This window comes from Mirounga angustirostris, unplaced genomic scaffold, assembly GCF_029215605.1.
Source record: "Mirounga angustirostris isolate CCGP_5_RB_7025 unplaced genomic scaffold, mMirAng1.0.hap1 SCAF_1, whole genome shotgun sequence".
Lineage (NCBI taxonomy): Eukaryota > Metazoa > Chordata > Mammalia > Carnivora > Phocidae > Mirounga > Mirounga angustirostris.
In genome coordinates, this window is record NW_026991709.1 from 125,519,870 (window position 1) to 125,532,715 (window position 12,846).

Below are 12,846 nucleotides of genomic sequence, written 5' to 3' on the forward strand. Positions count from 1 at the left end.
CTTGGAGATAGGATCTTTAAAGAGGTAATTAAACTAAAATGAGTTCATTAGGATGGGCTCTAATCCTATGTGGTTGGTGCCTTATAAGAAGAGGCATTTTGGACATGGCCACACACAGAGGGAGAAAGCAGTCATCTCCAAGCCCTCCAAGCCATGGAGAGAGGCCTCCAAAGAAACCAACCCTGCTGACACCTTGATCTTGGACTTCCAGCCTCCAGAGCTGCCAGACAATACATGTGTGTTGTCTAAGCCTCCCAGCCTGTGGCACGTCGTTACAGCAGCCCTGGGACACCAACAGAGTAGGTCTGGGTGGGACTCATTGAACGTTAACAAGAGCAGAGAACCATGCTGCTCTGCTCCCCTCCTGCCCACACACACACTGGCCCCAAACATCCATCTCTGGAGTGCCCCATGGTTCTCCCCCTACCACTGCCTCCCTCGGTCCCAGAGATGTCCAGTTGGGTCTTTCAGCCTGAAGAACCTGGGAGCTCAAGAGGAGTCCTGATAGTATCATGGGGGCCATCTCTGGGCAAAGACCCTCAGGAACATACCCTGTCAAGGTTCCATGAGGAGGGAGTTTCTGGAAGGGTGTTGGTCCCATTGACTGGGATGGAAAGCACAGCTTCTTCTCTCCTTTTTTCTGTTGGCAGAGGAGAGAAACGTCTGTATTCTCTGGAAAGGGCTGGGCATACATCCAGGGCCCTGTTCCCAAACCCCCTGTCCCTCCACATGCTCTGAAAGTCCTGTCTGGGCACGCTGGGCTGTCAGGGTTGGGAGATCTGTTTGTGTCAAGCAGTTGCCTCTAAGCTGTGGTGTCTCAGATCCTCCCAGTGAGAGCACAGGGCTCTGCGAAGCTGCCGGCAGATGGCCTTCCCTTCTCTCCTCTCCCAAACGACGTTTATTAAGTCATGAGATGCCGTGGGGTCCACTGGCCTTCCCCTGAATCACCTAACCCTGTCCCCCTTTCAGGCCAGGTGTCCCCTTCATATTTTTTAAATTATTTTTTAATTTTATTTAAATTCAAGTTAGTTAACATATAGTGTAGTATTGGTTTCAGGAGTAGAACTGAGTGAACTTAACCTACAACACCCAGGGCTCAGGTATCCCCTTGAAACTGCTTTGGTCAACAGTACAGGCTAGAGGTCAAGGGAATGAGACCCACATATCAGTGTAGTGGATACTGACCCTTTTGGAAGAGTTTCCAAGTCAGGTGCTGGGGTACAAATCCTGTTAAACCTTGGTAGAAAGTCTCATTTCTTCTGCAGAGTAACAGGAACAAACAAACAAAACACGGGTTTTCTCGGCAAAACAAGGCCACCCACATCCAACTCCCCTTAAGTCTAGGCCTGCCTGGTGTAACTGTGAGTGTCGTTCTGTTGTCCTGTTATCTGTCACACTGCAGCACGTGGGCTGAGGTCATTTCCTCATTTGACTGGCTCCTGACTTAGGAAAATGGGAGCTCCCAGGCCCCTCCTTGTCTGACGCACCCTGGGGCCCAAGGGGAGAAATCTCTGAATTCCAACCCTGCAGCCTTGCTCCCAATTGGCCCTGAATTGAAGACTAAAGTTCAGCCACCCTTGGTCTGCTGGGGGGTCAACCCCAAAGGAACAGACTGTCCTGTAGAAGCACCAGCTCCACAGTAACTGCTGGCCTGTGGTGTTTCTGATCCACAGGGAATCCTGTTCGACATTGGACAGTGTTCCAAATCCAGAATGCAGCTCTGGGTGTGAATCTTCAGTCCTGACCAAGTATTTTCAATGAAGGGCTTTGGACTTTTGCTCCATCCGTCACGCTTCTCCATAAAGACGGATGTTTTCTAACAGAAGCTGGACAACATGCAGATGTCAAGTTCTATGGCCTCTAATCTATTTGTGCAAAGGATCAAACCAAAGTGGGCTTTCCTTGACAGTTCCAAGAGTGGATTAGCAGCCTGTGACCTCTCTGAGTGACCTGAGACCCCCACCTTCTGTCCTTCTGTCAGCAGAGGAGTCTCCTGGGAAGGGAGACGGCCAAGGAGCTGGCCCAGGTCTCCACATGTCCGAGGAGTCCCCGAAGCTCCTTAGTAGCCTGAGCTTGGAAGGTCCTGGAAGGAGGTAGCTGCATCCCACGGGGCCTGCCTGCATTTGCAGCTAAGAACATGATGCCTGATTTCATGAGAACCCACTGCCAGGGAATTTCCTTCTCATCGTTGCCTCCACATTGAGGTGAAGACAAATAACCAATCAGGAATGTACTTTTAAAAGATGTTTAGGGAGTTTCCTGGCTGTCACCACACATTAGCTCTCTATACCTCCTACTTTTGCAGCCTGATCCAGTTGGAATTCAGAATGATGCCTCAAGAATCATAAAATCCCGACTAATTTTTTTTTTTAAGTTCAATTATGCCTACTAGATGATTCTTACAAAGTCAGGAAATGAGAATTATGTTTAGTAAAGATTTCAAAAAAAACCCCCAAAAAACCACACTGGACAATCTGTACTTGGTAGGGTGCCTACTCCACCCTCAGGGGTTCCTATGTTGACTGACTATGACCAGCTGCCCTGACCACAGCTGACTGTCCCCCACCCGAAGGCAGCTGCTCACGCTGACCAAGAAAGGAGTCTGGCACCTGGGTCCAGTTTGGCAAGTGCTTTGCTTTCAGGGCAGTTCCACAGTGGCTGGATCCGACTGCCCCTGAAGATCCTCTCCCAGGGAGTTTTGAGTTGGACACACAGAGCAAGAAGTGGGAGGAGATTTTGAGAAGGAGAGAGACATTGAGAAAGAGAGAGAAAGCAAGACCCGCAGAGATGTGGGCAGGTCATCTTGAGACAATGGCAGATCCACCAGGGCAGGAGAGCATCAAGATGGGCGGGGGGGGGGGGGGGGGGGGGCGCACCTTGGCAGAGTGGTTCTCCTGTGCTACATGGCTGGGCTTCCGACAGCTTGGGTTTGCATCCCAGCCCTGCACGGACTAGGTGTAGGACTCTGGACAAGTCACAGGTCTCTCTACGCCCCAATAGCCTCCTCAAATGGCAAGAATGAGACTCTATCTTATAAGGCTGTTATAAGCAGCACATGATGGGTGCAGAGCATCTAGTGTCATGTCTGGGACCCAGGTGGGACAAGTGCTCAGTGCATGCTCACAATCATCATTATTGAGGCTGCCTTAGTATTAATCCCAAACCATGAATCCTGACTGCAGGGTACTGCAGGAGTCCTGCCCGAGTAGCTCTCTGTCCTTTTTCTTCCTTTCCAATACACAGCCACCACTCCAACTAACTTGAGCATGTCTGTGTTTCTTGCAGCTTGAAAGAGCTTCTCTAACATGGAAATAAGAACTGTATTGATTTGCCAGAGCGCAGGTGGCCAGGATGCCCAGGCCCTCCAGCACTCCATGTTATACACGTGGGAAAAGCAGCTGCTGGGTGGTGGCTTGGCCTTTAAAGGGCGAGGTCTTGAGTGTCCTTTGGATCAGTGCAAGCCCAAAGAAATGCAGTTATGGGGCACGGCGTAGCTCCCGGAGGGAGAGGTGGTGGAGGCCATTTCTAGCCTGGAGTGGAGGGAGGGAGCGGATGTCCCAGCCTGTCCAGGGGAGGAAGGACAGCACTCCAGGGGCTGCTGTCCCTTGGCAGCGAGGCCATGCCCCTGGCTGTGTGTGTGTGAAGCAGGTGTATGCGTGGACAGGGATGGGTGAATAGGTAAGAGCGCAGCATGTCCCATGTCCATTGATGCATCTGTGTTTGCCAGGGTGGATGTGTGTGAGGGCAGGCTGCAGGGAAGGGTATGCGTGTGCAGTTTTGTCCCTGGGGAGCACTGTGCTGGGGTGTCCTGCGTGTGTGTGCCTGAGGATGGGTAGCGTGCTCAGGTGTGGGTGTGGCCCCAGGTGCGGATGAGTGTGGGGTCACAAGTGTGCTTCGTGTGTGGGTGATGGCTGTGCATGCCTGTGTGTGTGTGTGATTCTGCGCATGGTGGGTGTGGGAGGAAGTAACCCTCTGCTTTCAGCAGCCCTGCTGGCCCTAGTGCAGGACGGGGCGGGGCGGGCTGCCTGGCCACCTGGCTGACGGGGCTGTAATGACAGGCTTTATGGGGCCTGCTGAGTCCCAGGAACCAGAGCCATTCAGGAGCCGCCGACAGAAGACAAGGAATGAGGAAGTCCCAAAGGCTTCTCTGGGTTTTCATTTCAAGAGGCACAGAGTGACCTTTGTCCCCAACACTTGGGCTTGTGTCTCCCTCAGAGAAGGAGAAAGGTCAAGTTTCACTTTCTTCCAGTTGTTTTCACTTTCAGACCCCCTTGATTAAACACCGGGGAAGGTGGGGTAGTAATGGCATGACGTGTGCCCGGCTGAGGCGCCCTCATGAGGGCCCTGGCCAAGGCGGCCGACCGGCATGGACACTGCGACACAGGAGCCGCGACCCGCCAGCCCAGCGGACCTGAGGAGAGACGCGCTGACTCCCAGGGCACTCCCACAGGACCTGTCTGGGCCTCCTCATTTGGACTGCTGAGAACACAGCTCCTCAGAGGAGGAGTGGTTGCCCACGGTAACGCAGGGCAGAACCAGCTGTCAGGCCTGGGACTGGTGGAGCGCAGCTGGCTGACTGTCCCACAGCAGGTAGTGGCGGGAGCAACTCTCCTGACCCACGTCCTAACAGTCTGTGCCAGACGGCGTGGCTCCCAGCACCTCTGTCCGCCCAAGCCACCAAGCCACAAGGGGTGCCTGCCTGGTCCTCACTGTCCCTTCCTATGCAATCGGGTGCCGGGTGGGCCCTGACTACTCCCTCAGGCCATACTCACTCCAGACCCTGGGGTCCCCCCAAGACTTCTCCTCAGCCTCAGTCTCCCACTCTTGAGGAAGGTCCCTCCCATGGGAACCGGCCATGAACAGGCCCAGCTTTCTCTCTGGGTTACCAACCCCCAGCTCCACATGTCCCCTCCCACTTGGGTCGTGTCTGTCTTGCCCTTGACCACTGCCCTCCCAGGTCCTGGGGCTCTGCTGGATAGTCACCGTGGGCTCTCTATTCTCCAGAGTGTCCCCAACAGCAACAACTCACATGTACACACATGGCCAGACACTGTGCATCCTTAGGGACACCTTTCCCCATCAGCACATGGCTTGCCTGCCTGCAGCCGGCCCCTCTCCCCTCTCACGACCCCTGTAAACTGGCCCAGATCCGTCTGAGGCTTACTCTCCTGGCCCCCTCACCCATCGACCTCTGCGGGCTCCACCTGTGTTGTCTATGTCTTGGCGGATCCTTGACATTCCTCGGGAATATGTTTGTTCTGCGTTTCAAATAACATAACGATAGTCTTTTCCCCATCAGTCTCCATATGAAAGGGAGCCCAGGGCGTTCCTTCATGCCTTCTACTTTGTGAGGACCAGGTGAGAAGACAGCCATCTGTGAACCAGGAAGTGAGTTCTCACCAGACAGAATCTGCCAGTGCCTTGACCGTGGGCTTCCAGCCTTCAGAAACATGAGATAAATTTCTATTGTTTCGAAGCCAGGCTATTCTGTTATAGCAGCCTGAATAAACTAAGATACTCATGAATACTTTTTTTTTTTTTAAAGATTTTATTTATTTATTTGAGAGAGAGAGAATGAGAGACAGAGCATGAGAGGGAGGAGGGTCAGAGGGAGAAGCAGACTTCCTGCCGAGCAGGGAGCCCGATGCGGGACTCGATCCCGGGACTCCAGGATCATGATCTGAGCCGAAGGCAGTCGCTTAACCAACTGAGCCACCCAGGCGCCCCATGAATACTTTTTTTTTAAATTGAGGTATAGTTGGGCGCCTGGGTGGCGCAGATGGTTAAGCGTCTGCCTTCGGCTCAGGTCATGATCCCAGGGTCCTGGGATCGAGTCCCGCATTGGGCTCCCTGCTCAGCGGGGAGCCTGCTTCTCCCTCTCCCTCTCTCCCTCTCTGTCTCTTATGAATAAATAAATAAAATCTTTAAAAAAATAAAATAAAATAAATAAATTGAGGTATAGTTGACATAGCATATTAGATTAGTTTCAGGTGTACAAGATAGTATTTTGACATCTATATATACATTATGTAAGTCTAGTTAACCATCTGTCACCAGAATTACTACAATATTATTGACTCCATTCCCTATGCTGTACTTTACACGGGGATGGCTTCTTTATTTTAGAACTGGAAGTTTGTACCTCTTAATCCCCTTCACCTATGGCAACCACCAGTTTGTTCTCTGTTACCTGTGAGTCTGTTTTTGTTGTTTTGTTAATTTGTGTGTTTTGGTTTTTAGATTACACATATGAGTGAAATGTTAGGGTATTTGTCTTTCTCTGTCTGACTTATTTCGCTTAGCACAATGCCCTGCAGCTGCACTCATGAACACACTTTCAGAAAGGAAGAAGGCAAGCTGAAGGAAGACACGTACCTCCACATTGCTCTTGGGCAAGGATGACGCGGCGAACATCTTCGTGAGTGATTCCCATGTGAGAGCAGAGCTGGACTCTGCTATGACATTATTCAGGTTAATGACACCATTATATGCATTTGTAAAATAAATAATAAGATTTCTTTATTCTTAGACTTTGATAACACTTCTAGGCCCTATTAATAATACTTGTGGATTGCAGATATACCAACAAAATAAAAATCTATTGCAAAATGTTCGCTATTTGAAAACAGATTAATCTTGTTCATTTATCCTGTAAAGTGTCACATGTTAGGCTGATTTATCTCCTATATGCTTGTGAAATGCTTTGGGATGAACATTGCTCTCAAATACAATGTCCGGAACACGATCTGCTTCACTTCCCTGCACGGCGTTTTGGGGATGTGTCGACACCTCTGTTGGCCCTGGGGGCGGGGGGGGGCTAGTCACGCCTTCCCACTCCCCAGTTTAAGTGGGTCAGCAGCCACATTTCCCGCCACATCAGCCTTGGCTGAAATAACTGGCAAGTTGACACAAAAACCTGCTTGAGCCTCATATTTCTTCTTGTTGTGGTTTCCCTACAAATGCCAGGTTACGAGCTGGATCCGATGTTGAAAGAACAAGCAGGAAAGAGGGGAGTTACACTGCTTTTGATTTGAGCAGGCAAAAGGCCAAGATGGGGGGCAGCAGGCGGACCCCAGCCTTGGTAAACTTGAGGAGCAGACTTCCTGCTCACTCTGCTCTCAGGAGTTCTGCTTCAAGAAGTCATTTTGGCCTCAGAGCCCAGAGAGGGAAACCTGGGGCTGTGACTTTGGTCACGTGGCCCAGACAGGCAGCACTCTCCAACCCCAAGCCAGCATGAACTGGCTGGACTGGGGGGGACAACAGTCATCTGCTGGAGCAACACATAAGGATTCTCGCCTGGCCAGGGGCCTGAGCAACACTGCCCAAAGAAAGGAGCGTATCCATGGGGGTACTTGAAATGATGTTGGGTACATAAATTTGGGGATACTTGAAATGATCTTAGGTATATAAATTTTAGCATTTTTGTAAATGGTTATGAATTATTACAATCTAAACCAGGAAAATGTGACATCAAATTCAATAATCATCTATTATACCGTGATACGCCATAGACTGGCTTCTTTAACTTAATCCACATTATCACATTATTTGGCCATTTTAGGTAAGACGGCTTTGTCTGCCCAGCAAGACTGACTTCCCTAAGGCAGGGCCTATGCCTGAAACTGTATGGGCCTGGCACTGAGAGCCCCATCAGCAAGGTGAGCCAGGCATGGAAAGAAGCCCAGCTGTGAGCAGATCTTCCCAACTCTTGGCTCTGGGCAAGACAGGTTTGTTTCTGTTTGGTGACCAAATCAATTCTTAAAAAAAAAAAATCTTTCGTGTGCCTTTTATTGACCTCTGGCTCCATCCCTGGCCCTTTTTTGTTCTTTAGTTCTCCTTTAAGGCCCCAAATCTGAGGACTGGGAATTAGGGGCATTACTTGATGAGACAAGGGGAGGGATGCCTTCAAAGTAATCAGAGGACACCCTGCCCTTGTGGATTCCTGGATCTTTAATCTACAGAGAAGGGGAGGCAGCCCTGGATGCTGTCTCTAGTTGGGGGGCCATCAGAAGGTCGTTGGGGGCTCCTTCTGGGGTGGGGCCAGTGGAGGGGAGGGCCAGGTTGGCCAAGTGGACAGGGAGCCTGTGACCAGGGGCTTTTCATTTGTGAGCTGCTGAGGGACCAATCCATTGTTCCTGAGCAGCTAGCTAGCTGCAGGATGGAAAGAGGATTTGTTTTATGCCCCATCTGAGAACTTCAAAAAGGGAAGGATTTAAAGAAACAGGAAAAACTCAGTTTAGATGAGAGTGGCCAGGATCGTGTCAGATCTTCAGGAATGGACAGATTATTCTGGAATGAATGCATTCGTTCATTCAACAAATATTTACTGAGCATCTTTTGAGTGCCAGGCAATGATCCAGGCACTGCTTCGCTGGCTTTATTAAAATATGGCTGTTTTAAATCAAATCTGGGTCTTGGTAAGGAAGTGAGTACCGCTTTATTACAGTATTTGCCAAAGAAAATATCAAATACTTTTAGGCTTCATCCAGAGAAACTCAACCCCCGCCTCAGCAGCTTCATACGTTCATGAGTACGTACACCTCAGCGCTCTGAGCATGAGCGCCCTTCTTCCTGTGCAGATATGATCAGCCCTTGCTGGCTGAGGGAAACAGGGCAGACATTTGGCAGGGGACTCAAGGTAAAGGCTGTTTATTTAGTCCCTCCTACAGACAGAGGGCAGAGAGGAAGGAGCCGGGGTGGCTCTGAGGCTTAGCCCCTGGGGAGCGACGCTGGCCTGCGTTGAGGCTGTGCTCATGCAAATGTGTTCATCCCATTTCCTTTCCAGGGCTGGCATCCGCCCTGTGTGGAAAGTCCTTCTGTGAGTGCTGGTTGGGGGGCTCAGGGTGCTAGAGGAAACAGAGTATTCTGAATGTGATTGATAATATTTTTCGGCCTTTGCAGAGGCATGTGTCCTTTTTTTTTTTAAGATTTTATTTATTTATTTATGAGAGAGAGAGAAACAGCATGAGAGGGGAGAGGGTCAGAGGGAGAAGCAGGCTCCCCGCTGAGCTGGGAGCCTGATGTGGGACTTGATCCCAGGACTCCGGGATCATGACCTGAGCCAAAGGCAGTCGCTTAACCAACTGAGCTGACCAGGCGCCCGGCATGTGTCCTTTTAAAACTCACATGGATGGGACATAGAGAAAATGCAACCGTCCGAAAGGAATATGTGTGTCCAACCTGGAAGCAGGCAGAGCACCCTCTGATGGCCATCACTACCACCTACCTATGGCTTGCACACCATTAATGGCCATTAATTCTTACTTCCTGCTCTCCGGCCACAGCGAAGTGAACCAAGAGTGAGTCCAGGCACAGAAACAAGCTGATGTCAAGGGACTCACCATTGTCAGCTGAGCCAAAGGGGAAGGATGAAACCATCCCTCCAGTTTAGATGGCCCACATTTATATGAGCCTGCTGTATGTATTGAGGGCTTCCGGAGGAGGCCATTTCCCCTAAAACAGTGATCCTCAAAGCATGGTTGCTGGACTCACAGCAGAATCACCCGGGAACTTGTTAGACATGCCAGTTCTCGGGCCTCACCCCAGACCCACTGCATCAGGAGCTCCAAGAGGAGGGCCCAGCAATCTGTGTTTCTGATATACACTAGGTATGAGAATCACTGCTGTATGCACACCGCCTCCATTCATCCCTCCACATCTGCACAGCCCAGGCAAGCTTTGTCATCCGTAATCTACAGGTGAGACACCAGATCCCACTGTGCATTGAGTGGCCCTGCTGCTGTCCACTGGCCTCTCCAACTTCCACTGAAGCCCGTCGGTGGTGGGGAAGACAGAGCAGCAGAGGTGAATGGACCCCAAAATGTGCTGTTGTAGAGACCAGATGGGCCAGGCTTCCATATGACCTGTGACACTGTCTCTCAGGGCCAGGTGGAAGAAGAGGTGACATCTGCACTGTCTGGGCGCCGAGATTCCATACTCTTGACACTTTAGCCTGGTTCCAGAGAGTGAATTATCCTAGTCTGGATGAACAACGTCATGAGCATTATCCTTACTATTTGCGGCTATTGCAACTGCGTGGCTGTCAGGAGTGAGAAGGACATCTAGCAAGACTCAGAGATTTCTGCCTTGGCGTTGTTGATGGGAAACAGGCGAGCAAGAGGAGGAGGTTTGGGGGGAAGGTGGATGCACTCAGCTGAGTTCCAGGCATCTGTGGGCTGTCCAGATGAGAAGTCAGGGGACCCTGGTGCGTGGTTTGGAGGTCAGGGAGGACCTGGACTGGAGAACGCTGGTGTGAGTGACTCAGTGGCAGATGGCAGCTGAGGTCATGGGGTCCGAGTGGGGGAGGCTCAGAGCACTAGAGCGCTGCCACGGGAGAGGGGTGCATACCATGAGGGTGCTGGAGGAGCCTGAGAAACAGCCCAGGGCGGGGGGGCAGGAGAGGCAGGAATGGGGAGTGTTGGCTCAGCAGGGAGAGAGCCCTCATGAGAGAGCAGGCGAGGCTGCCGAGAACCCACCAAGAGCAGAACCCCAGCCCCTGGTGAACTTGTCAAGGGTAATCCCACTGGGACGGTGAAATCGCCAAGCCAGCTTGTGGTGGTTGAGCTGTGAATGGTAAGCGAGAAAAATAGAGACAATCTTAGGAGACCTGACCATAAAGGAGAACAAAAAAACAAGACAGCGGCAAGGGGAAGCCAAGGGGTTGTTCTGTTATTAATATGGGGAAACGTGAGAACATAAGCAAATTTTCTGCAGAGAGAGAAGAGAAAGAGACCGCAGGGGAAGATGCCAGGGCGAGGAGGAAACTGGAAGGAGCAAATACCCTGCCGAGAAAGCTGCAGGGGATGGACACAGAGCACATTCTAGGGGTTAGTCACTCTCAGCCAAGAAGAGGGATAGCCCTTCCATGGAACTCTCTAGGCTGTGGGCTGGAAGGAAGTGGAAATAGGTGGGGACAGGGAGATGGGAGGACTGAAGGCGTTAAAGCACTGCGTGTCTCTGTGAAGTGCAAGGCCAGCTACGGTTGGGTTTGGCCAGAGTAGAACATGGGTGTCTAGAGGTGGAGCAGCTCCTGGTGGAGGCGACCCCCAGGTGTGGGCACAGGTGACTGATGCGGCTGAGAGGGAGAGGCCGCCAAAGTGGAGGAGGTCAGGCACTGTGGATGTGGGGACGGGAGGGTGGTCATGTGGTGTGAGAGGAAGCCAGAGGAAAAGCTCTTGAAGAGTGAAGCGAGGGACTGGAGGGGTGGGGGAGGGTGGGGGGAGGATGGGTGACAGAAATGAGAAAGGGGCTGAAGGGAGGCTGGGTTGGATATGTGAGCCTCATGGTAGGCAGGGCCCAGGAAACAGAAGTGGCCTCAGGGACCCAGGAGAAAGCCTCCTGCCATCCTTATGGTCCTGGGTATTGGAGAATGAGCAGCTCCACTCAGAAGGGCACAAGTGGACCTTGTGGGAAGCCAATTCTGATAAAAGGCAGGAGAAGGGAGCAGAGGGGGGCAGAGGGGGGCAGAGGCTGAGGAGGTGAGGGATGGGGACCACGGACCCCAGGGCTCAAGGCAGGCTGAGAGGAGCTGGAAGGGCAGAGCAGTGGGAGCAGTTGGGTCTGGAAGGAATCACAGAGGGGACTCAGGGTGGAGGAGGCAAAGGATCTAGATCCAGAGGTCTTGAGTTTGAGCATGCCCCATGCCAGGGTGGGGGCCTGGCTGCTGGCCCAGGTGGACCCAGAGGCTTGGCAGGGTAGGTTGATGTTCTTCAGGCTCCAAGGCTGAGGGAGGAGGCAAGGGCAGAGGGGCAGTGATCACATTCCCTGAGTTACACCGGCACTTTCTCAAATCTAGCTATGGTTGATGATGTTCTCTTGTTGCCTTTGATGCCTTCCTCTCTCTCTGCCTGGATAGAGCCTACTCACCCTAATGCAGTTCCTACCTGCTCTACAAGCCTTTCCTGATCATCCTCGGCCTCTGAGCTCTTACCACATTCATTGTTTTCTCATTTTAATCCTCAAATAACCTTGAATTTTTATTTTATAGTTACCCATCTATGGACTCATATATAATTGGTGAGTCTTTGCTGATTGCACACCAATCAAAAATTTATTATGGATAACTCTTTTTATTAAGATTTTTTTTTCTTAGAGAGACAGAGCATGCATGGGAGTGGGGGGCAGAGGGAGAGAGACAATCTCAAGCGGACTCTCTGCTGAATGCAGAGCTCGTCAGGGCTGGATCTCACGACCCTGAGATCATGACCTGAGCTGAAATCAACAGTTGGATGCCCAACCAACTGAGCCACCCAGGCACCCCGATAATTTTTTTTAATGTGGATGTTACTATATCAAGATATGCATATCATAAAAGCATAAAAATAGAAATTAAAAATCATGAGACAGAAATAGCTCTAAATAGTTGTAATATATTCTGTCCATTGCCCTTGGGATTGTCCTAGGCCCCCACCAGGGTGCACACACTCCTCTTGAGATCACAGATCTGTATTAGGAGCTGGAGGGATAGGCTGGTATCTTATATTTCCTCCATGTCTCCTTTGTGAATAAGAATCATGTCATGTTCATAGCAGGTGCTTAGTAAATATTTGTGAAAGGGACAAATAAACAAGTCATCCAGGAATGTTTTGGGATAGAGGCGGCATCACAGCATGGCCAATGGCTTGGACTTGGGCATGAGATGGATTGCAGTTCACGTTCGAGCTCTGCTCCTCACTGGCCCTATCACCAAAGGCAGGTTCTTGGGCTCCCCGAATCTCAGTTTTCTTCCCAGGGAAAGGGTCACTATGAGCAGAGCTCCCCTACAGGCTGATGTGAGGATGGAGCGTGCAGCGCAGGGTTGGGTTCATGATGATGGGCCACCAATGAGGAGCAGCGTTTTCTGGTTGT